Source organism: Fukomys damarensis, unplaced genomic scaffold, assembly GCF_012274545.1.
Source record: "Fukomys damarensis isolate Sample0158 unplaced genomic scaffold, DMR_v1.0_HiC HiC_scaffold_30, whole genome shotgun sequence".
Taxonomy (NCBI): domain Eukaryota; kingdom Metazoa; phylum Chordata; class Mammalia; order Rodentia; family Bathyergidae; genus Fukomys; species Fukomys damarensis.
Genome location: NW_022900942.1, coordinates 21,493,379 through 21,516,103, shown reverse-complemented (window position 1 = coordinate 21,516,103; position 22,725 = coordinate 21,493,379). Strand labels below are relative to the sequence as shown.

At 36.3% G+C, this 22,725-nt stretch overlaps 1 pseudogene; it reads right to left on the bottom strand.

Annotated features, from left to right (window-relative positions):
* Positions 1-1,317: 1,317 nt before the first annotated feature.
* LOC104847496 lies at positions 1,318-4,066 on the bottom strand (annotated as a pseudogene).
* Between the last annotated feature and the right edge of the window lie 18,659 nt (positions 4,067-22,725).

The window sequence follows — 22,725 nt, the reverse complement described above, 5'->3', positions numbered from 1 at the left end:
AGCCTACAAGAGTATATGGCTCCCATCCCATTTACAGATTACAAATTGCTCTAGATTCTTCACTATAGAGATACAGATCAGTAGGTATTTAAAAAATAATATTTATTAAGTATTAATACAGTAGTGTTAAATTCCTTAATAATCTCCTCTATATGTTTGTTTATATATAATACATAGACAGTGAATAAATAATGTTCCTAATATATACAATATATAACTTAGGGTATTATTACACATTCAGTTCATCAAATATGAAATACAGAAATGGAAATAGATTGCATGGAGCACTTTCCTAAATACACAAATGAGTGAGATGTAACTTATTTTAATGCAAAGGGCATTGCAGCCTTTTGAGTAAGACAAGATCATAGTTTTCTCAGTCAAAGAATGTAGGACTTTGGACAATGTCTTAATTCTATGCTTTCTTCCTTTCTCATTTGTATTAGTTGCTCTTTTAGTGATAAATAACTTTATGTTATTAGAACAAACCTATAAGATGTGATGAAGATTAACACAACAGTAATCATTTTTTTTGCATGACAAAGTCTTTACTTTTACTTGTAAATGATTATTGATACACCAAATAGTAACAAGTTCTTGAGTTCTATCATCTAGTAAATGTTTTATTTTGATTTGAGACAAGGTCTCACTATGTAGTCCAGGCAGGCCCAGATCTTACTATGCAGCCCAGGCTGATCTCAAACTAGTTCTCCTCTACCTCAGCCTGCCGAGTACTGGGATTACAGGCGTGCACCACCACACCTGGCTCATCTAGTAATTTTGGTTAAGATAAACTAAGCACAGTCTAAGCAAATATACTAGTATATACTGTTCTAATCCTTCCTCAAAATATACTATTTAAAGTCTGGTTGCTGCATCATACAAGTTACAAATGACAATTTGCTACTTTTTCCATAGATAAAGTCCCTGACCTTCAAGAAAGTGTAAGGGGAAAAAAGTTATTTAATACCTTCCTTTCTTTAAGGACCTGCTTGTTTTTCTTTTTTTTTAATTAAATCTAAAAATTAAAAAGTCAACACTGATATACATGTTGCTTGAGCTAAAAGGTATTGGAAAACAGGCAATATATACTCATTAAATTTCTAATAAATATGAGGTAAAAAGACGAAATCTTTGGAGAAAGTACTAAGTTTGTCCAAAGAAGCTAAATATGCCACTCTCCAAAAATTGAAGGGAACTATTATACAACATAAGAAATAATTCAATTCATTTTTATAAGAACAGAAATCAACTTTGCTAAAGCTTTATATTCCATGAGAGCATCTACTATGCTTATCCATAGAACAGGCACTTCTTCTATCCGTTGATGCAGTAGCCTTTATGGATTTCTGGCCGGATGTCACAGAATAAGGCCAAGAGGTTATCCAGGACTTCTTCCCTGGATAACTGCCGGAAGTAGGTCTGGAGGACGGCCATCTTCTCCTGGTTCTCCTTCTCCACTTCACTGCTGCAACTGCTGTGAGATCCTAAGGCCGCAACTTCCTTAGCCTTGAACTCAGGTGGTACTTACTGTTCAATCTCAGCTTGAGCTTATTTGGCCTGTTTCAGCCTTAGGTTCTTTCACTTGCCGGCCTTGGACCCCTTCTCCACGTCTGTTTCTTGGTCTGCAGCAGCTGCTAGATTCCCCGAGACACCTAGCCATGGCTGCTGCGGCTCACAGGGCCAAGTAAACATTTTAAAGCCCCTACTTCAGTTCCTGCTATATTTATATATAATAATTGCTACTTTATTTATCAGAGGTTGACTAAATGTAAAAAATTGAGAAACTGAGGACCTATAATGGAAGAAATTAAAATAATTAATAAACATGTATTTCTAACAAGTAAAACCATCAGACCATGGAAATGTTTTTTTGTTGGTTCGTTGTTTTTTTTGTTTGTTTGCTTTTTTTTTTTGGTGGTACTGGGGATCCAATTTAAGACCTTGTGCTTATGAGGCAAGAGTGGTACCACTGAGCTAAACCCCTGGCTGGTTTTTGTTTGTGGTGGGCTACTGACAGCTGGAAGGGCTCAAGTAGGGGCTTCATTATAGTTGTGGGGAGAGAAAACTATAGAGAAAAATTTTTAAATTATGTATAAAGATTAGCAAGTTAATGATTAAGGTCCCCTTCAAGATTAATAATGTTGACATCAAAATTGAGATCCTCATCTCTTGATTTAACATTTAACTCTCACATTCATTGACATCACTTGGTGATTGAATTTAACAGACTCTTGGGGTATTAATAGAGACGTCTGCAGGAGATGTGAAGAGAGCTGGGTGGCTAGGGACTTATTTCAGGTTTTTCCTTGGAGAGGGATGGGGAAAGTTGCCAAAAACTAACTTTTGCTATTGCAACTTGCTCAGATGAGATTTAGCTTTGTCTTGGCTACATTTAATTAGAATATTTAAACTAGCTACAGTCCTTCAGAAATATCAGCTTTTGAAATTTGATTGGCGAGTTAACATTGACCCTAGGTTCTTTCCCTATCTCCCAGTAACCTTTCATAATCTTTTTTTCTACTGATGGAGAAGGTGCTGCCTTAGTAGTACAGTGAGATTATCAAATTTCAGAATGCTATAGTACATCTGACATCTGTCATTTAGATCAACAGACTCAAGGAGAATAGAAAGTTGATTTCTCTCACATTCAGTGTGATTTCAAATTAATGAAGGAGCCGTAAAATTGCTCTGTGTGGCTCCAAATGGCCATAGTTTAATAATGCCAACTATAGCTTATCAAGATTCTGATGAAGTCTCTGACTCTGTGAAAATAGATGGAAGTTTATCCTGAGTATTTTTCATCCCACGAGAATCAGGCTGTGGTCCAAGAGGTGTATTCTGAGTTACTTCTTTGTAACTCTATGCTTAAATAACTTTAAAATGATTTATATTATTATAGGACATTATATCCTACACATTAGGAATTTTTTCCTGGCTAGAGCCAACTTTGCAGAGTTTAATGTATATAAAATCCTTGGAGTGGGCCGGGGAATTAGCTCAGTGGTTCGGAGGCCTTCCTCGCAAGCGCAAAGACCAGAGTTCGATCCCCTGTAATAATAAAAAAAAAAAATCCTTGGAGGGTTTTACATATTTATCAGGCACTCATATGTACAATATAAAAATACTAAGTTTATTTTTTCCTGGCTAGAGCCAACTTTGCAGAGTTTAATGTATATAAAATCCTTGGAGTGGGCCGAGGAATTAGCTTAGTGGTTCGGAGGCCTTCCTCGCAAGCTCAAGGACCAGAGTTTGATCCCCTGTAATAAAAAAAAGAAAATCCTTGGAGGGTTTTACATATTTATCAGGCACTCATATGTACAATATAAAAATACTAAGATTACTCTCAACTAGCCCAACTCTTGGCTATAAAGGAACATTTCTTGATTGGAAGTAATAGGGGCAGGGGAAAGGGGTTATTTGTGCAACAGAAGAGAAAGAAAAGAAAGATTTTGAGAATAGTCATTCCAGTGTGCCATGATTTTCAAGTGAATGGAACATAGCCATATTAATAACGATAATCTATAGCGTGTTCATTTCCCTAAGAGTTGTCAAACTGTACTGGAATCAGAGCATCTGTATTAATTAGCTAGGAGCAGAAGTTTATGCTGGCTCAACTCGGTAGCCTGTGCCTATCATCCCAGGTACTTAGGAGGCAAGGTAAGAGGATCACAAGTTTAAGCCCAGCCTGAATAACTCTCCTGTTTAGATTTTTGCTAAAGCTTCTCTCAAAATAAAAATTCCAAAAAAGAGCTTGGAATGAAACTGAGCATTCTGTGGGTTCAATCTCCAGTGTTGAAAGAAAGTAAAAGGTGTTGACTGACCTCAAATATCTAAAATCTGACAAAGAGTACTGGCATGTTTACTGAGCATTTACTATCCTATATGGATTAGTCAAAAATAATATTTTGGTGTGGAATTTTTGACTTTGCAGGGTGAAACATCTTCTTTTAAACAATGCAGTATATATGAAAAAATTTACTACGTTAAGCATTTCACCTGTATAGTTCAGAACTTTTAAGTACACATCAATACTTGTGTAACCACTCTTCAGAAGTCTTTTCATTTTGAAAAAATATATTTCATGCCCTTATACTATAATGTCTCATTCATTATTCACTGCAAACTATGGCCATCTCGGTAGCCTGTGCCTATCATCCCAGGTACTTAGGAGGCAAGGTAAGAGGATCACAAGTTTAAACCCATCCTGAATAACTCTGCTGTTTAGATTTTTGCTAAAGCTTCTCTCAAAATAAAAATTCCAAAAAAGAGCTTGGAATGAAACTGAGCATTCTGTGGGTTCAATCTCCAGTGTTGAAAGAAAGTAAAAGGTGTTGACTGACCTCAAATATCTAAAATCTGACAAAGAGTACTGGCATGTTTACTGAGCATTTACTATCCTATATGGATTAGTCAAAAATAATATTTTGGTGTGGAATTTTTGACTTTGCAGGGTGAAACATCTTCTTTTAAACAATGCAGTATATATGAAAAAATTTACTACGTTAAGCATTTCACCTGTATAGTTCAGAACTTTTAAGTACACATCAATACTTGTGTAACCACTCTTCAGAAGTCTTTTCATTTTGAAAAAATATATTTCATGCCCTTATACTATAATGTCTCATTCATTATTCACTGCAAACTATGGCCGCCACCATTCCATTTTTATGTCTCTATGAATTTTACTATGTTACTTGTTTCCTATTAGAATAATATAGTATTTGTCATTTTGTGACTAGCTTATCTTACTTAGGTAATGTCCTCGGCATTCATCCATGTTATCGGTGTGTGAAGATTTCTTTCTTGTTTAAGGCTCAGTAGTATTCCGTTTATGTAGTCCACATGCGGTCTACTCATTTTGTCTGCCCATGAGTGCATTTGGCAGTTGTGAGTGATCCTTCTATAAACATTGGTGTACAAATGTATCTTCTGGACCCCATTTTCAGGGGTTTTTGGGAATTTACTGAAAAGCAGAATTACTTGAAAAGTTTCTTTCTGAAATGAGATCTAAGAGGAGCAGAAGACATAGCCAAGTTTCTGCACAGGAAGTGAAGGTGAGGGAGGAATGAGTCCCTGTGCAGGGCAGTTTTAGTCCCGAGTGGCAGGAAAGGCACCATTGTGCATTTTCCTCCAAAGAACTGAGTAAAAACACCACTGACAGGTGAGCTTTGCCAGATGTGTCATTTCATTCACTCCCCTCCCAAACCGTAGAGATAGTGCATTCCCGGAATGTGAGAGGAAGCCGTGTGTGTGTGTGTGTGTGTGTGTGTGTGTGTGTGCACAAGTGTACACGCATTTGCCTGAGTCCATGTCTGTCTGCGCGTGTGCAGGGTGGGGTGACGAAGTAGATTCCTGAGTGCCTGGCCCTCAATTCCTCTTCCAACTGTGCTTTTTATTACCTGTGTGGCTGTGGGAAAAATGCTGAATTTCTATTAAGAAATTATTTGCGGATGATACGTGAGTATTAAATCAGCTGATGATGAAGATTTTAGAATAATACTTGTACTAAGCAATTAATAGATATTGTATCATGAACTCATTTGTTTTATTTTTCACACTTTTTTTTTTTACAAATGACGACCTGAAGCTTAAATGATATGTTTTGATGAAGAATATTACTTGGTGATTGACAGAACGGGATTTAAATTAAGCTGCTATGGCTTTAATGAAAAAGCTCTTTCCAGAATTTCATTTATCTTTCTCCTTGTTAAAAAATAATCAAGCTCACTTTAAATTCGGATTACTGTGTGTGGATTTAATTATTGCTATTTTAATTAATAAGGGTTTATCGAGTAGCTTCTATATATTAAGCACTGTGTTAAGTGTAGGGATTGCATGGTAGATTTAGATGAAAAGATACATTAATTTGGATGTAAGAAAAAATAAAAACATATAAGAAAAAATGTTAGAAATAGATGAGATTTAGCAGAGTGAAAAGTATTCTATTATTGGCAAGGCCTTCCTCAGGTTGTTGGTAGTTGTCGTAAGAGCTGTTTTTTCTTGTATCACAAAAACACATCTGTGTATTTTGATATTGTTTCTGCTCCCACCACCTCCTCCCGCTGCTCTGCACTACTTCAGTGTTTGAAAGAAATTAATTTGCACAGTGATTGCTTCTGGTTGCTCAGAGCATTGTCTCATGGTGAGAGGTGATAAGTGGAGAACAGTGAGAAGGAAAACAGCTCTTCACTACACTCTGCTCCTTCCTTAACCCTTCTAAGGCACAGCACTGCTTAATTAACCAACTAGCACCTTCCATCCTAATTTAAGTGGCCCAGGGCCAATCCCCAAAGCCCCACTTTATTTGTATTTTCTTTACTAAGCAACAAGCTTGCCAGCTTGAAGTGTCTGTGTGATATGCAAATGATGCCCTGAGTCGTTTTTTTATATTCATTCCACTTGGCAGTGGAAAAGTAGTTTCAGGGCTGTCATTTCTGCTGAAAGATATCAGCCTCAGATGTCAAGGAAAATTCTCAATTTAATTCAGAAAAACTAGATATTTGCTTTCTGGCTCTGCTGATTTACATCGGTTCGTTTGATTTATCCGTGGTGACGTAAAGGCTGTTGCTACTGTTTTCACCTTACAGAATCAGAGGTTAATTAGTCTCGGAGGACATAAGTATTTGAAGATGTTCTCGGTGGAACTGGTGCTGTGGAAGCTGAAGTCCAGAGAAGTTTGCCAGAGAAGGAAAGTGTGTGAAGCAGACTTGGTGGAGACCTGCCTGGGAAAGCAAAAGGTGAAACGTAGTGGCTTCATCTCTGTTTTCTTCAAAACTCTGGAGAAACAGCTCTGCTAGGAAGAATACAAAGCAGAAGGTGCCCATTCCCATGATGAAAAATACCCTGAAGCTGGGTTAGGGACCCTAGAAATTCCGTTGTGTATGTTTCCTGGTGGCTGAGTCCCAATCCCTGGCCTGCAGGTGCTTGCCAGCCCTTTCATCTGTGAGGTCCCAGCCTTGTTAGGAGAATGGACTCAGAGAGGTAGAGCAACACAGGCTGTCCACGCACCCAGGACACTGTTACAATGTCACCTGACATTTAAAATTGTATTAGTGTTTAGGGTGGCTTTGTGCACTGCAATAAGTTTACTTGATGGTGGTCTTACCTGCATTTAGATATGCTTAGTCTAGTCGCTCCAATCAGACATTAACGTTCATGAAGTGGAGGACTGGGATGTAGTCTTTCCATTCCCCAACTGGGTACTCATGGTTAGGATTCCAGTGAACTCTCATTCTTGATAAACTGGGTCTCAGTGGTTGTGACTTTAGGCTTCCCCCTTTCTCTGCCATGGATTTGCCCTCTGCATTTTCTCCAGTCACTGAGGACATGTGTGACTCTAGCTTTGTGGTAACCAGGACAAGGACAATATTTTCCAGAAAATTCCTTGCAAGTGCTTTGAGACAGATGTAAAGAGTCTCTTCTTAGAACACACCTTGAGCTATCCTCACTCTGCACACACATCATATAGGGAATACAGGGATCCTTTAGGAAATAGTGGCCAGTGCAAGGTTAAGCAATAAAAAGACTGGAAATCTGGTCTTTTGAAGTGGTACCTAGAGAGTCAGAGATGAAAAATTAAGGCACAGAGATGTGCCATTAAGGACAAGGGATATCTGATATCTGTGTTTATCTCTTACTAAAAGGCTTCTACTACTTGAGATAATAATATCTGGTATTGCAGGTATAGTCTTTGCATACTTCTGGTGTCTTTCAGAAGAATTCTTTGTGACCTTGCAACATTGCTGGAAGATATTGCCACTGAGTCTTTTGCCATAGCAACTGTTCGTGTGGTGACCTACGTGGACAGAAAGGGACAAAAGACCATAAGGCTACTTAAACATTTATCTCCAGATATGAAGCAGTATTTTCATCTGTACCATTTAATTATATGGAGACACTAGGCACATGGCTGCACAATTATTAGACATACTTCCTTTTGTGTCTCAGAAGATTTTTGAAATAAATGTTAGCAATATTAATATTATTTTCAAAAACTGTATCATTCAAAACCATTGATAATTAATAATTTCTAAGCTCTTATTCTCTATAGCTGAATGTGATGGTTCCAGTATCACTGTTGAGGAATGTGAGAGAGTGAAACAATGTTTTTCCTTTGAGGGGCGGAATATAGGAGTTAGGTGCATGTGTGCGTGTATGTATGTGTGTGTTTGTAGTGCTTTAAGTGTACTGTTTTAAAGTCAGGAACAAGATAGGAGTAGAGGTTACCCTAATTTCAATAATATAGATAAGCTATGGAATTGAGGGCAATGGTTATACATGAGGGAATCTGGATATTAAAAACACAGCCCTCGTCTCCAACCTAGAAGAGAGATGGTAGCAGTAATTGCATTGAGAGGATCTGTTACTGCTTCGGATTTTTGCATTGGATCCAAAGTTAATATGAAGCTGCATGTGGCAGTTTGTTGCCCTTCTAACTGAAGATGATGATAATGATGATGATTTTGTACCAGGGATCAAACTCTGGTCCTTGCTCTTGCGAGGCAGATGGTGGAACCACTGAGCTAAATCTCTGGCCCTAACAATAGACTCTTGGTTGTTGTTTCTAGAAGTCAGCAGCAGAGCTTTGTTAGGACTATGCTTTATGTTCTCAGCTTGACAACAGAAGATGTTTGCACTACGGAGAGCTACATGACTCATGCATTTCTGAGCTGGGGTTGGTCACCTGGAATCACTGTCCAGGGTTTAGTGTCTTTCCCAGACAATACCAAAAATCAAGAAGTCATAAACTTTCCTCTGTTGTTTAATTAATTCATGTACATTTGTATCTGTAATATGAATATGTTTATGTAAACTACATTATACCAATGATTTATATGTAATATTATATATACTTCACTCTATATTATTCTCCAGACAGACCCTGGCCATCCATACATTACAGAGACCAAAGCTGCATTGTTTGCTTTATCGGGGTCTGACCAATAAGTGTTTTATAACAACACTTCTGTTATGCATCCAGGTTACATATTTGCCTTAAAACAACCTGAAAATTTTTTATGACTTCTAAGTCATAAAAGTATATTTACAAGTTTACTTTAATTGCTGATGTAGATAGTTACTCCTTGTTTGACAAACAATTTAAAATAATGGCAAATTAATACCCAAGGAACCAAAGAGTGGAGACTTACCTGGCTTTGCATTTTTGGTGTCTAGCTGTAAACTGCTTCCTCCTCCTCCTCCTCCTCCTCTTCTTCTAAAATTGAGTTTATTGGTACGTTTTAGGTATATAGTACAGTAAACTGCTTCTTATAATTTCCCTGACTTAATATCAAAGTCATTAGGAAACCTTGAAAACAGCCATAATTAGACACTAGCATCATGCTGACCATTACCTAAGGTAATGGAAAGAGGACTGAGTCCTTTTCATGAGAAGGAGTTATGCAGTAGAGCTGGAGAAGCCTGAAAGCCCATGACAAGATGGCAGTGGTGATCCCAAGGAACAGGAGAGAGATGACAGCGAGAAATGACAGAGGAAAACTGAGCACTCATGAGCCTTATCTGCTCAGGTCACCTCTACCAATTCCTAGAAACTTCCCAAATGGGACTAAATGTGTTGCTGTAAAAAGAATCTACCATGAATATTTTTCTTTGCATATTAAATAGAAAGACAAAGCCAAAAAGCTGTAGGCTTTTCTGTGGGTGTTTGGTTTACAAAAATATGTCTGAGTTGGGATGCTGGATGTTCATTGGCTTTCTCGAAGGATTATAGGGCCAGTGAATTGGCAGGGCAAAGAAGAAATACCCATAGCAGGTGTTGAAAACTCAAATGCCTACAGAGGCCAGCAGGGCATGTAAATGAGTAAGCTGAATCAGGTGTAAAAAAGCAATAGCAGAGCTTCATGATAAATGGTGGCTGGCTTCAGCCTCAGTGGGAGGGAGGTGGCAGCTCCTGTTGAGGACTGGCTGCCTAGAACTCCAAGGACCCCCTTTATGGGGCAGCTGCTGTTTGTCTCTAATAGAGGAGTCAGTGTAGGAGTGATAACTTGGTGTGGCTGACAATTCATAATTTTCAAGTGGTTTCACAAATCCAGATTTTAATGCGAGCTCTAAAGGTAACTTGTTCAATTTTAAAAGGAAAAGAAAGGAAAAGGAGAAAAATGGAAAAAAAAAAAAACCTAGAAGAAAATGCACATAGGCCAATGAAAAGTCTTCTATTTTGCCTTCACTTTCAGAGGGTCCTGTTTGCTTTCTTCGGGGATTAGAGCAGACATCCTTCAGAATTTTAAGAGGCCAAGGAGGAAGAAGAGGCACAGGAGGAAATGCTAGCAAACCAGAATGGCCTGATGTGATTGGGTATTTAAACCATAATGGATAGGCAATAAAATTGAGCATTGCTCCTAAGTAATTTTGCTTTAGATTTGCTGTTTTGATCTAGCCCAGATGGCAATAGATTATTGAGGAAATAAACTAAATAAACCATGAAAGTCAATCATTTCTAAGCATACGCAATGCCACTTAGACAAATTCTCAAGGAGAGACAACTACTGACCTGTGAGTAAGGGTTAGTGATCGCTTGCTAGGAGAGAGCAACTTCATAGAACATCTTTCTCTCTTTTTTGGGGGGAGAATTTTTGTGGCAGTAACAGAATGCTTTTCAAGCTAGAGTTAAGCATGATGTCAGTTCTGCAGTCAGTATTAATAAAATTATTTCTCCTTAAAGAATATCCAGAAATAAATTTTGTTCTAATTTGTTTCCCTGTATCTTGCTTTTCTTCACTCTGGCTGCCTTCACATCAAGCAGGGAGTATAAACTGGATCAGCCAACTACTTCATCAGTGGGAGAAAAACTCTGTTAGAGGCTGAAATCATTCTACACAGAAACATGTATGCATACACTTGCACTAACACACATATTCCTCTAAGAGAGTCTGCCTTAAGTAATTAAAGGTAATGTGTATTAGGTGTTAATTACAAAATCACTGTGCTCTACAAAGTAGTGCACAATTATCAGGGAAGCAGCACAAATAATATCAAACCACAAGATGCCCTTGTACCATTAGTTTAACAATTTATTTTCAGACCTTCAGCTGTCTATTAATTATGCCTGGATTTCTATATATTCCATAACTTTCTGGACAAATGGATAGGTGTCACATCATGAAGGTTATGAAAATGAGCATATGAAAGTCGAAGATATCTGGATTCAATATTTTCTCAGAACTATTTACTTACTCAGTATATTAGTACTCACAATGTTAAGTGAAAGTCTTGGGTTCTACTCATTCACTGTAGCCACACTGCCCACAAACATTAATGGTGTGTATATAGGTGTTTATATCATGGGACATACTATGCTGTATATCAGGAGACTATAACTTCAGGATCTGAAATATACTAATGGGAAAAAAGAAACAATTAAAATCAGAAAGAATTTAGCTCAGCAGTTCACTGGCCTGCCTTGCAAGCGCAAGGACCTGCATTTGATCCCCTGTACTCCCCGCAAAGAAATCAGACAGAAAAAAAATGTATTATGATTCCTCCAGCCTTGTATTGTTTAGTATCTGATGCTTTGACAGTCACCTTCCACATGTTGGAAAGAAAAGTGGCACTCTGACAGCCACCAAAATTTATTGGTGAACCGATAGACATTTGAGGTTCATCTTTGTTGCTGAAGGATCCTGAGTCTGCAATCTTAACATGAAATTAATATGACTTTCGGGCCTATATCTAACCTTTTGGAGCTTTTTCACAATGAATTTTTAATAAATAATAGTGCTGGCATAACTGTCTTCCAAAAGCCTTATTATTTTTGCATCTAAGAAATATTGTGTAAAAGTATAAATGGAAGAAAAATAGATACTGCTTATAGTAAGACAACAGTAATAGTTAAGATTTTAACTATTTCTTGGCTATTTGTGATATAATCTAAAACTTATACATAATTATTGATGACTAAGTATTTGTAATAGGATTTATTTGCACAGAATTCACACTTGTGTGCTATGCACAAGCAAATTTAATGCAATGCAGGGTTATAGTTACACCATAAGTGGCTCTCACAGGGAGTGGCTCTCCAACTGTAGCACCCACCAGAGTGACCTGGAAGACCTCTTCACACTCCACACGTCTCTCTGGGATCTCCCCATTGTTATCCGATTTAACAGGGCGGGGTGCGTGAGAGGATTTCACTTTTCTGATGATTTTAATTCTTCAGGTATTGAAATCAAGCTCAGAAATCATTGTTTTCAGCATAAACCCCATCTTATCAGGGGAGCAAGTCTGCTGCTTATGTGGATAACATGGCTGTTGCTCACAAACAGATAATAAATGAATAGTGCTGCTGAAAGCCATCAAAATGTCTGAACAAAGAATTATTACAAAGAATTTTTAATGGGACACCTTCATCTGTATTTCACTTACAAAAACAATTCACAACAGACTCAGATCCTTCCATTAAAACAAAACAAAATACTGGTTCTACCTTATTAGCAAAATTTATTGCTGCTAGAGTTTTTATTATTATTATGTTTTCGGCATTCTTATGGATTTTGCTACATTTGGTTTTTGCTCTCCATTTAACTTATATTTTACAGTATCTGCTTTTCTCATTCCAGCTGGATGAGGGGCATTAAGATTTTTTTGCAGACATATTTATTATTAGTATTCATATTACTGCTTTTTGCTCATCTTTATGTTATAATAACTTTGTTTAGGGAAAAAAAATCTCTTTTGGTAGAAATATTTGAAACTGTTGCACTCCCTGAGAGTACAGCGAGTTTTTGGAAATCTCAGAAAATATAAAGAGTGACTATAATTTCAATAATTAAAATACAAATAAACATAATGAGCCAGGCTGTGTCCTGTATTTTTGAGAGAGGAAAAGAAATTTAGAGTAATCATAATTTTAATACTATTCAAAAGAACAGCTAACTTCTAAGCATTAATAATATCTAGAAGTTACAGAATATGTGTAACGGAAAAATGTAGTTTGGCCAATTTCCTGTGTATCTTTTCCCACTCACATGAACTTTGTAGCAGGTATTATTAATTTAATACCTTACTCCTCTAAAGAGTATTCAAATAATTGCAGCCAACTTATTAGAGGTAGCATGCAAAATACAGCTAATTCATCATCTGTGGTATAAATTTCTTCTGTGACTTCCAGACACTGCCAGTTCTTCTGTGTCAGGTATTATGTGAAATTCTTTATAAATGTGTCTTCAATTATTTATTACAATAAACTTTTGTAGTATGTAAAATTGTTACTTTGAAGCTGCTTTATGTTCCATAAAAATACAATCGATATTATCAGTCATCTACTGAGGAGAGGATAAGAAGAGTACGGATGCTATATTTCTTGTTTCCTATCTTAATCTGGTTTTCTTATTTTACAGGTGACAATACGGGAACAATTTTTTTATAATCAGGAAATTGGATTCTATAGACGTATTGAGAAAGCAAAATATCACATATAACCCTAGAAAAAAATAATAACAAACATCAATGAGTTGAGTTTCGTGTAGACCTAATGTCTTCTACTTTTGGAAACAGCGTTTTATTTTCTCCTGTGTGTTTCATCTAGCATGAGACTTTTTTGATCACATATAAGTATTAATTATTTGTATCGTGCTAAAGTTATATAATTCGTTAAATGGCCTCATGGGGATAATGAACTTCAGAGCTGAGACTGACTTACAGTAGAGATTTGCAATTACTTAAGCAAACCAAGACTGAAGTGTGTAGCAGGTTGAAGCTGTCTAAGCGAGAAATGAGCCTAAACCCATTAATTCAAGAAATGACCTCCACGCAACTTCTGCATAATTGAGTCTACTCTTCCTTTTCTCCTTCATCAGTCCTCATGCTGTGATGACGTCATCAGACAATGAAAAGCAGAAAGTTTCACACTTGAATGAGAAATGAGACTAAAAGGATAGCATGGGAAGTTTATGTGGAGAGCGGGCTGATTTTGTTTTCCCAGTGATGGTAGTTGTGGTAGGCGGAATACTAAAAGTTAACCCCCAAGATTACTACCCCCTTATTACTCAACAAGATGTTACTCTAGGTACTGTTACGAAGGGATTTCCCACATGGAATTAAATGATAGGCTCGACATAGGTAGATTTTCGTAGGTAAATTCAGATGATGCTAAAAAGCAAAGAATGATATTTAATCGAAGGAATATGAAAAAATGATTAGAGAGATGTTGAAGCGGAGAAAGATGGAGGGGAAGATGTGTGTATGAGAAAGTGTATTAGTCACTTGTCCTGGAAAAAAAAAAAAAACACCTAACTTCCACGATGTAAAGTAGGAGAGGTTTATTTGGTTTATCGTTTCAGTGTGCTCAGTCTATGGTCACTGGCTACAGGGAAGCAACAACATGGCAAAATGGGATGGCAAAGGAAGATGGCTCTTCAACCCATTGGCAATCAGGAAGCAGAGAGAGAGGGAAGGAGGGACGGCAAGAGAGAGAGGCAGAGACACAGAGAGAGTCAGAGAGACATGTCATGCTCCCAGTGCCCCGCCTTCTTCAACCAGGCTCCACTCTTATAGCATATTCACCTGTGATGTTCTGTTCAGTGGTTGAATCTACTGGTGAACACATTGCTTCATGACTCAGTCATCTTCCAAAAGCCTTGGTTCTGACCATGTGCGACTTCGGGGGACATTTTTAGATCTAAATCAAAACAGAAACACTATTATGGAGATGGAGGGGGGAAAGGGAACAAGTATAAGTAAGGGATGAAGAACATTGAGAAAATAAGACTATCTCCCAGTTCCCAGCTCCCAGCTATCAAAAATGTACACCTCTTGGTCCTATGATTCTGAAAAACTGAATTCAGTCAACAAATTGAATAAGAAATCAGCTTTGGAAAACTACATTTTGGCCTTATGAAAGTGAGAGCAGAGAAAGCAGCGGAGCTAACCTGAACTTCTCAGGAACAGAGCTGTGAAAAGCCAAACATGGGTTTCCTGAAGTGGCTGAGCTGTAGCAACTGCTTCTTGTAGCATAAAACATGCAGCACAGGAGAAAAGTGTGTGACAGGATTGTGATAGACCTGTTACAAGAAAAGCAGTTCTCATGAAATTCTGCACATCTCATTATCCATCAAATTTTATCATAGCCATTTAGGCAAGACTCACATTTTGTTCATCCTTGAATCTCAAATGTCTTAGTCATATACTAGATTGATCAGTGAGCACCGAGAGAGAGCTTAATTTTTGCAAATTGCTGTTTGAGACTTCACATATATTAACATGTGAAGAGCCTACTTACCCTTTCAAGTAATTTTGTGCTATACCCATTTTTCAGATTAGGGAAATAAATCACAGAGAACTAATTGTCTGCTGAGTTCACGTGGCTGGTAAGTAGCACAAGGCAAAGTTTGATTCTGTGTGGTCTATCTGCCTAGCCCATCATGTTCTATGTTACTATTTGCCAAGTGAATTTATGGGCACCTATTAACATTAAGGACTATTAGTATTTTTCACTCTTGAAATTTCCTCCATGTGTTCCACAGACTCACTTATTAGTTTCTATCAATACCATGCTTCCAAATTTATGATTAAGAATCTGCCAAAAATGATAATTAAACTTTGCATCAGGTTATTGGGGAGATGCATCCTTGAAGCATTAACTTCCAGATTAGTTTAAATGTGTTCTGTGTGCTCTGAATTCATTCCTTGAACAAACTCGCTATCCTCTAGGTGAGCTTTCCCAGGTATCATAGGTTTTGGAGTATCAGTCAGCCTGAGATGGAGGCTGCAAACCTGTTTTGTCTCCTGGGAGACTGTACCTTCTTTCCAGTGTGCAAGGATGACTCAATAGTGAAAATGAATTAACTCCCTGATAGAAAACTAATGCTGCTTGCAAATGAATAATATGTTGGGTGTATATATATATATATATATCTTATTTCAAGGTGTCTTTCTGTCCACAGAGCAGTTTTTCTATTGTCACTGCCTAAGCGAAAGTATTGAAAGAGAATAAAACAATAGTCTCGACAGGCCTTAGACAGTAGCAAGAAGCATTTAAAAGAGGGGACAAGCAAAAGAAAAATTTTGTAAAAAGAAAAAATGTGCACAAAGAAGACAAAAGGACAAAAAAAAAATCCCTTGAAAAGATATTAGTTAAGGAAAGAGGTCTCTGGAACTAATCCCAGGTACAGCACCCAGGAAGATAACACACCTGGAGAGGAAGGGCCAGAGAGACTCTTTAGACATGCACATTGGCCAGCGCTCTCTGGAAGTTCAAACTCGTACTCCAGATGTGCTGCAGACAGACTGAATGGCACAGACAGGTGGCTCGGCTGTAGTTGGTGTAGTCAGATGCCCCACACTGCCCACACTGAAGCCTCTCGTGGCAAATCTGGCCTCTCCTAATTTCTCATTATCTCATAAGAACATTATACTTTATTTATTTTTTTTGTGGTACTAGGGGTCGAACAAGGGTCTTTGCGCTTGTGGGGCAGGCACCAGAACCACTGAGCTAAATCCCTAGCCAGAACATTATACTTTAATCTCACTGTCAGATTGTGTTTTCTTTTTTTTTCTGTCTTGTTAGGATGGGGGCTCAGAGTCAGAAATGAAGTAGAGTTATGGAAAAAAAGATGACATTATATTTTATACTTCATTTGCTAATATGGATTTGTACTTTTTTAATTTTATGCTCTACAAATAAAGTTCAGGTATTAATTGACACAAATTATGCACTCAAAGAAAAGATTTTCTTTTTAAAATATTTCTAAGATATGTCAAAACTGATATATTTGAGGCCTATGTACAAAACTAACATATTCCATGGATAATTCAGTAGCCTGGATAATGATGTGATCTTCCTAATATTCTGGCTTCATGGTCTAGTTTTCCAAACATTTCTGCCATGCTATGTGACATTTCACGTCATTCCAGCTAATTCCTCTTTCACTCAAACCAGTGTGACTTACTACTCTCTATTGCGTTTATCAATTTTTCCTTGGCCACAGTGTTTCCTTTGCAATTTTACTTCTTAACTATTATTCTGATTCTATAAAATAACATTACACAGTTAGTCTCCTCACAAATGATCTGTTTATTTATGTAGAACCCCACATTACTACTTTGTATCGTGGTGAAATATACACGAAATATATTCTGCAATATTAACCACGTCTGAGTGTGCAGCTCAGCCCCGTTAGTACCTTCATGTTGCATAACTTCACACCGTTTATCTCCAGAAGGTCTTCATCTCCCCACACTGAAACTTTACATCCAATGAGCAATGACTCACCGTTTCCTCTTGCCTCCTCTTCCTTTCCTCCACCGTTCCATTTCCCATTGTTTCAATTCATTTCCTCTAAGCACATCATAGCGTTGGTCCTCTCTTGAAGGCTTATTACATTTAACATAATATTATCTTTAAGTTTCTTCCATTTTATAGTAGGGTCAGTGAGAATTTTTTTCTTTGTAAAGGTGAGCAACATCTTGTTTTCTGTATGTGTCACATTTGAATTATCTACTGATTTATATTTTGGTTGTTTTCACTTTTGTTTACAGTAAATGCTGCTACTTCTTACATCTCTGTAGAGCATACTAACATGTTGTTTTCTGAATTAATTATACCCTCTTCTATTTCTTTTCTTTTCAAACTTGATTTCCTCTTTCCCAGTGGGCTATAAGTGACATTTGAGACAGTAATTCTATAACTATTTCACAATCACTGGGACATAGAAGCCAGAGTAACATTTGTTGAATAAAGAAGAAAACAAATAACACTGTGCATAAAATCTAACTTGTTTTGTAGTACTCTTTTCCCCTTAAATTGTGTGCATTTTCCTTAGTTGTTTGTTGAAACTTAATATTGAATATTTGTTATTCTGAGACCAGTCATACCTTTGCCCTCCAAACAAGTTTAATTTTTCCTGTTTTATTTTTCGACTTTGATATTCAAAGTATTCTTTTCTCTATGTTTCTAATTTTAAAGATAGTCAAGCTTAGGTCAGAAGAGAGAATTGTTTTGTAAAAATTTGTTTCAAATATAATTTCATCTTTTTATTAGTGATCCTTTATTTTTAAATTCAGAAAATATTCAGTTTATCTTTAATTACTGTTTTATTTAATTATTCTCTTTTGCTTTAGGAAGAATTCTTAGAAATATCAGATACAAGGTATTGTCTCTTACATCTACATAAACTATCCTCTTTCTCATTCTATTTAATAGAAGCTTGGTTGAAGGATTATTTTTATTTTAGTCATTACTCTTATTAATTTTTGCATAGTTTCTGAGATTTTTTTTTTTTGGTGGATCACACTGTACCTGCTTTAATTTTTTTAAATATCTGGGTAGATGGATTGCCAACACTTTTCTCTAGTTCTTTCTGTTTGACCTCTGTAGAGCAGACGCATTTGTTCCTCTTATTTCCCAAATTCTCTCCCCTAGCTTTTTCATGTAGTTTCTCAAAAATAAAACTCCTCCTTAATTCTTCACATCCTTCATGGAACCCTCAGCAGATCCTGTTTTGCAAAAACAAAACAAAAACAGAATCCATCCACCTTCCTTATCTTTTTTTTTTTTTTTTTTTTTTTTTTTTTTTGAGACAGAGTCTCACTATGTTGTTGAGACTGACTAGGAACTTACTGTGTAGCCCAGGCTGGTCTTGAACTCACACCGATACTCTTTCCTTATCTTGCCCAAATATTCTTTCGACTTTCGCAGCCATCCTATGGTTAAGGAGGAAAACAACAAAAGAAATGTAGAGATTTTTGTACTGGTATTACCATGCTGTTAAAATTTGACTTGGGATGTTCAAATAAAAACACTGTACTGGAAGTTTCCTTGGGGATGGTAACACCAAACAAGATAAAAGAGTACTGTTCTACCATTTACTCACAGAACACAATTGAAGACCTTAACTTCTGATTTTGTTTCTATGGTCTCCTTCATTCTATTTTTTTGCCTCATTTTTCTTACTTCCCTACCATCCTACTATCTCTATTTACTCTTCATTTACTGTGCCTGTATATCATTCTTTAGCTGATTTACATTTTTATAACAGATGTTATCTAAATCATTTAATTTCAACTTTTTCTAACCATGTATTGATATCTAAAGTTTTTGAGTTCATTACTATACTATCCTGCTCATGGTTCAGAAAGTTTGCAGTTAATAGTTAAATTACTTGCTTTACATTTATTTATTTAAATAAAATTTTCTCCAAACTTTGGTAAAATAAGCCAATATGAACTGATCAGTAGTATCAGTAGTCGTTCAAATCTAGACTCCCTAATTGATATTTCTTTTTTACTAGAGTAGGATATTACACAGGTAGAGAAAGTAACTATTGCCAAAGGAAACTAATGAGTATATTAATATTTATAAGGTGGTCATTAAAGCATTAACTCTAATTTGAATGATAATGCTACAGGCAGACTTGCCACAGTATTCATTTTCATGCACTAACTTGATCTCTATAAAAAACGTTACCCAAGCCAACTCCTTCATGGGAACATGATGAACAAAGCACTTTCCTAATCACTACTGGAGCGTGATCTTGAATTAATGGTACTGTGGGAAGACAGTCTCACTTTTATATATTACGATTGTTTGCTTAGCATCCAGCACATAAAAAATAGAATTAAAAAAAATTTATGCTTCACTTTGACTATAACATGCTTGTTGGAAATCCTCATCTCAGAAAATGTTTCAAATAATAAAGAAAAGTGAAGGTTTGATGATATAAAGCAATTCATTCTAGAAATACATGACAGAAATGTTAAAATAACTTGAAGTGTTATTTAATTATTGGTAGATTGAAATTATGTATTACAATAATAGCTGTTGCATGTAGTATCATTATTTTAAATTACTGATGGTATAAACACATTTTTATGAGCACATAAAAAAGTAAATTCCTTGTGCACCAGGGGTTATTAAAATTAGTGCTCTCCTACGCTTATATATTTTTAAACTGCATTGGAAAGCAATTGTGTACATTTATTCAAAGTAATATTTCTTTTTTGTGGTATCTGATTAAAAACTCTTTCTTGGGCAGTTATTTTGATAATATCATGTACCTAAGATACAAGTGTAGAGCTTTTAAGTCATATTGTTCATCATTAAAGTCAATATGATGTTTACTAATTCATTTGTAGTTTTGAAAATCAAGTGCTCTTACATATCTAAAGTGTCTAATGGTGCTTGGAACCTAGAAGTTGTTATATAATATTTCCATTATTGTCAGTATGACTATTACTAGAAGTATCTTCTAAATTAATATTTGTGCATCTCATACCTCTATGTTTAAATAGTATTTATTTAGTCTGAAGAGGTGTTTCACTCATAGAGACATTAAGGAGAACATCATCTAATTTTGTTTACCTAGCACCTTGGTCTGAGAATATTGAAAGTGTTTAATTTACCTCACTGCAAGAGACATTTATAAAATGTTTGATTTGACCATTGTCTAAAGAAAACCCAAGCTTTGATAGATAACCCAGATGCCATAAGGTGTTCCTTTTGTGTTTTGCCACTGAGCACTGTAAATTAAAATAAGAGAATGGAAATAGCAATTTCTGCCATGACTCTCTTATTTCTTACATCCTGATCTCTCTGTCCCTTAGCCTTGGCTCTGTTTGACTGTTTTACAGCCCCACTGCCATATTATTTCTTTCTGTTGTTCTATGTTCCTCTTTTCAGGCTGCAATAACATTCTAGAAATTTGCTTATATTCATACTTCCTAAATTAAATTAAGCTTCTCTACAACTGAGCAATTATAATTACAACAGAGTGGCAGAAAGTATTTCTTCTCTATCATCATGTTTCCTTCAGGGTCTAGGAAAGTACTAAGGAGTAAGAGAAAATACAGAAAGACAGCTACAACAATATTAATTTGGGCCATATAAATGTTGTATATTGTGGCAATTACAATAATGGTGACAATACTGTCTATAAATTATTGATCATTTGCTAGGCATTTTGAAATATATTATACATATTATCCAGTTGATTATCATAATACTTTGTAAATATATTACTATATCTATCATACAGACTTTGGAAATCAGTTCAGAGAATTTAAATCATTTGCTCAGAGTCATATAACCAAATAAGATACAGTTGGGATTTAAAGCACATTTTAATTTCAAAGTTCATTGTCTTTTTACTTTTTGTGTTACACATCTATGGTAAGTTGTTTGTCCCCTAGAATGTCTTCAGTTTTATAACTTTAATTATATTCCTAATCACACACTTGGCTGCTGATTTAAACTTTATTTTGAAATCCAAAAGAATCAGTTGCAATCTTCTTTCCCCTGCTCTGTGTAACATGAGAGGCCATTCTGTCTTCCTGCATAAATGCATAGCTTCTCCATAAGAGGATGTGAGTAGCAACACTTGAGTGCTGTCCTCAATTTTAACCTAGGTTTGATTATTCTAAGTTCAACTCTCTCTCTGAAAATCCCCTGGCCAGGGGTCGTACTCCATACTTCATTTCAGACGCTGCACACACTTACAGCCTAGTGTCCCACATCACTTGTGTGTGTTCCTTCTCCTGTTTTCCTATGTCAGATCATTCCACTCCCTCACTCACCATGAACTTTTGTGTTGTCTTTTTATTTCTTCCTTCCCTAATTTCGTATTTTATTTGCCACCACACCAAGATAGCTTTCTTACTTCCTCTACTTAATTTCTGTGATGACTTCCTTAACGAAGAATCTTATAATATTTTGAAAACAATTCATTTTAACCTCCTCCAGGCAGCTCTTGCTAGTTCCCTTCTTCCTATTTCGAAAATATAATCTCAGACAGCAGTGGCAGCACATGCCTGCAATACCAGTAATCTGGGAGGCTGACTGAGGCAAGAGGATCACAAGTTAAAGCCGAGCCTAAGTAATGTACCTACTTAAGGATACCTTGTCTCTACATGAAAAAAACAAAAACCAGGCAGTGAGTTAGCTACCTCTAACTTGAGTGTGAAGGCCTGGTTCAATCCTCAGTACAGACACACACGCAGAAGATATGATCTCATTTTGATGGTTGTGTCTACGTCTACCTTTTCACTCCCGTTTTATCTTTTGGTGATTTCATTATCATCCTCTTTCTAAACTACCATTTTCCCAAGAAATGTCTTGCTGTGCTATGAGTAAATTTCTTTGTTTATATTGTTATTTTCTATTGTGATTAACTTCTTTCTACACCCATTGAAATTATCAGTCATTAATAATATACCCCAACTATCTCCTTCTTAGTCTATCATTTCTTGATCTTCCAAGTAAAATTCAAGTTTCTCTTCATCGTGGTCCCATACTAGTTTGTAGATAGAATTTTAATAATACAGCAATGTTTTGCTATCATTTTGTTTTCAAAGTTAGAATTTGAACACTACACAGTCTAAAACGAATGAAATTAATCACATTTTTGTTTTCCAAGGATATAAAAAAAAAAGCAGGTACAATACTTTATACTCAATAGATACTGATCATTGTTCTAAAAGAATTGACCCAGAACACTGTCTTATACTTAAAAAAAATTTTCCCCCCACTGGGCATGGTGTTGCATGCCTGTAATTCCAGCACTTGGGAGGCTGAGGCAGGAGGATCGCTGTGAGTTCGAAACCAGCCTGGGCTACTTAGTGAGTTCCAGGTCAGTCTCAACTACATAGTGAGACCCTGTCTCAAAAAAATTTTTTTTTTCCCCTCACTGTTAGAACCATTTTTTAGTGACACAACCTTCCCTTGCTCATTTTGCACTTTGGAAAATAAAATATAAAGACATTTACATTTGTTCT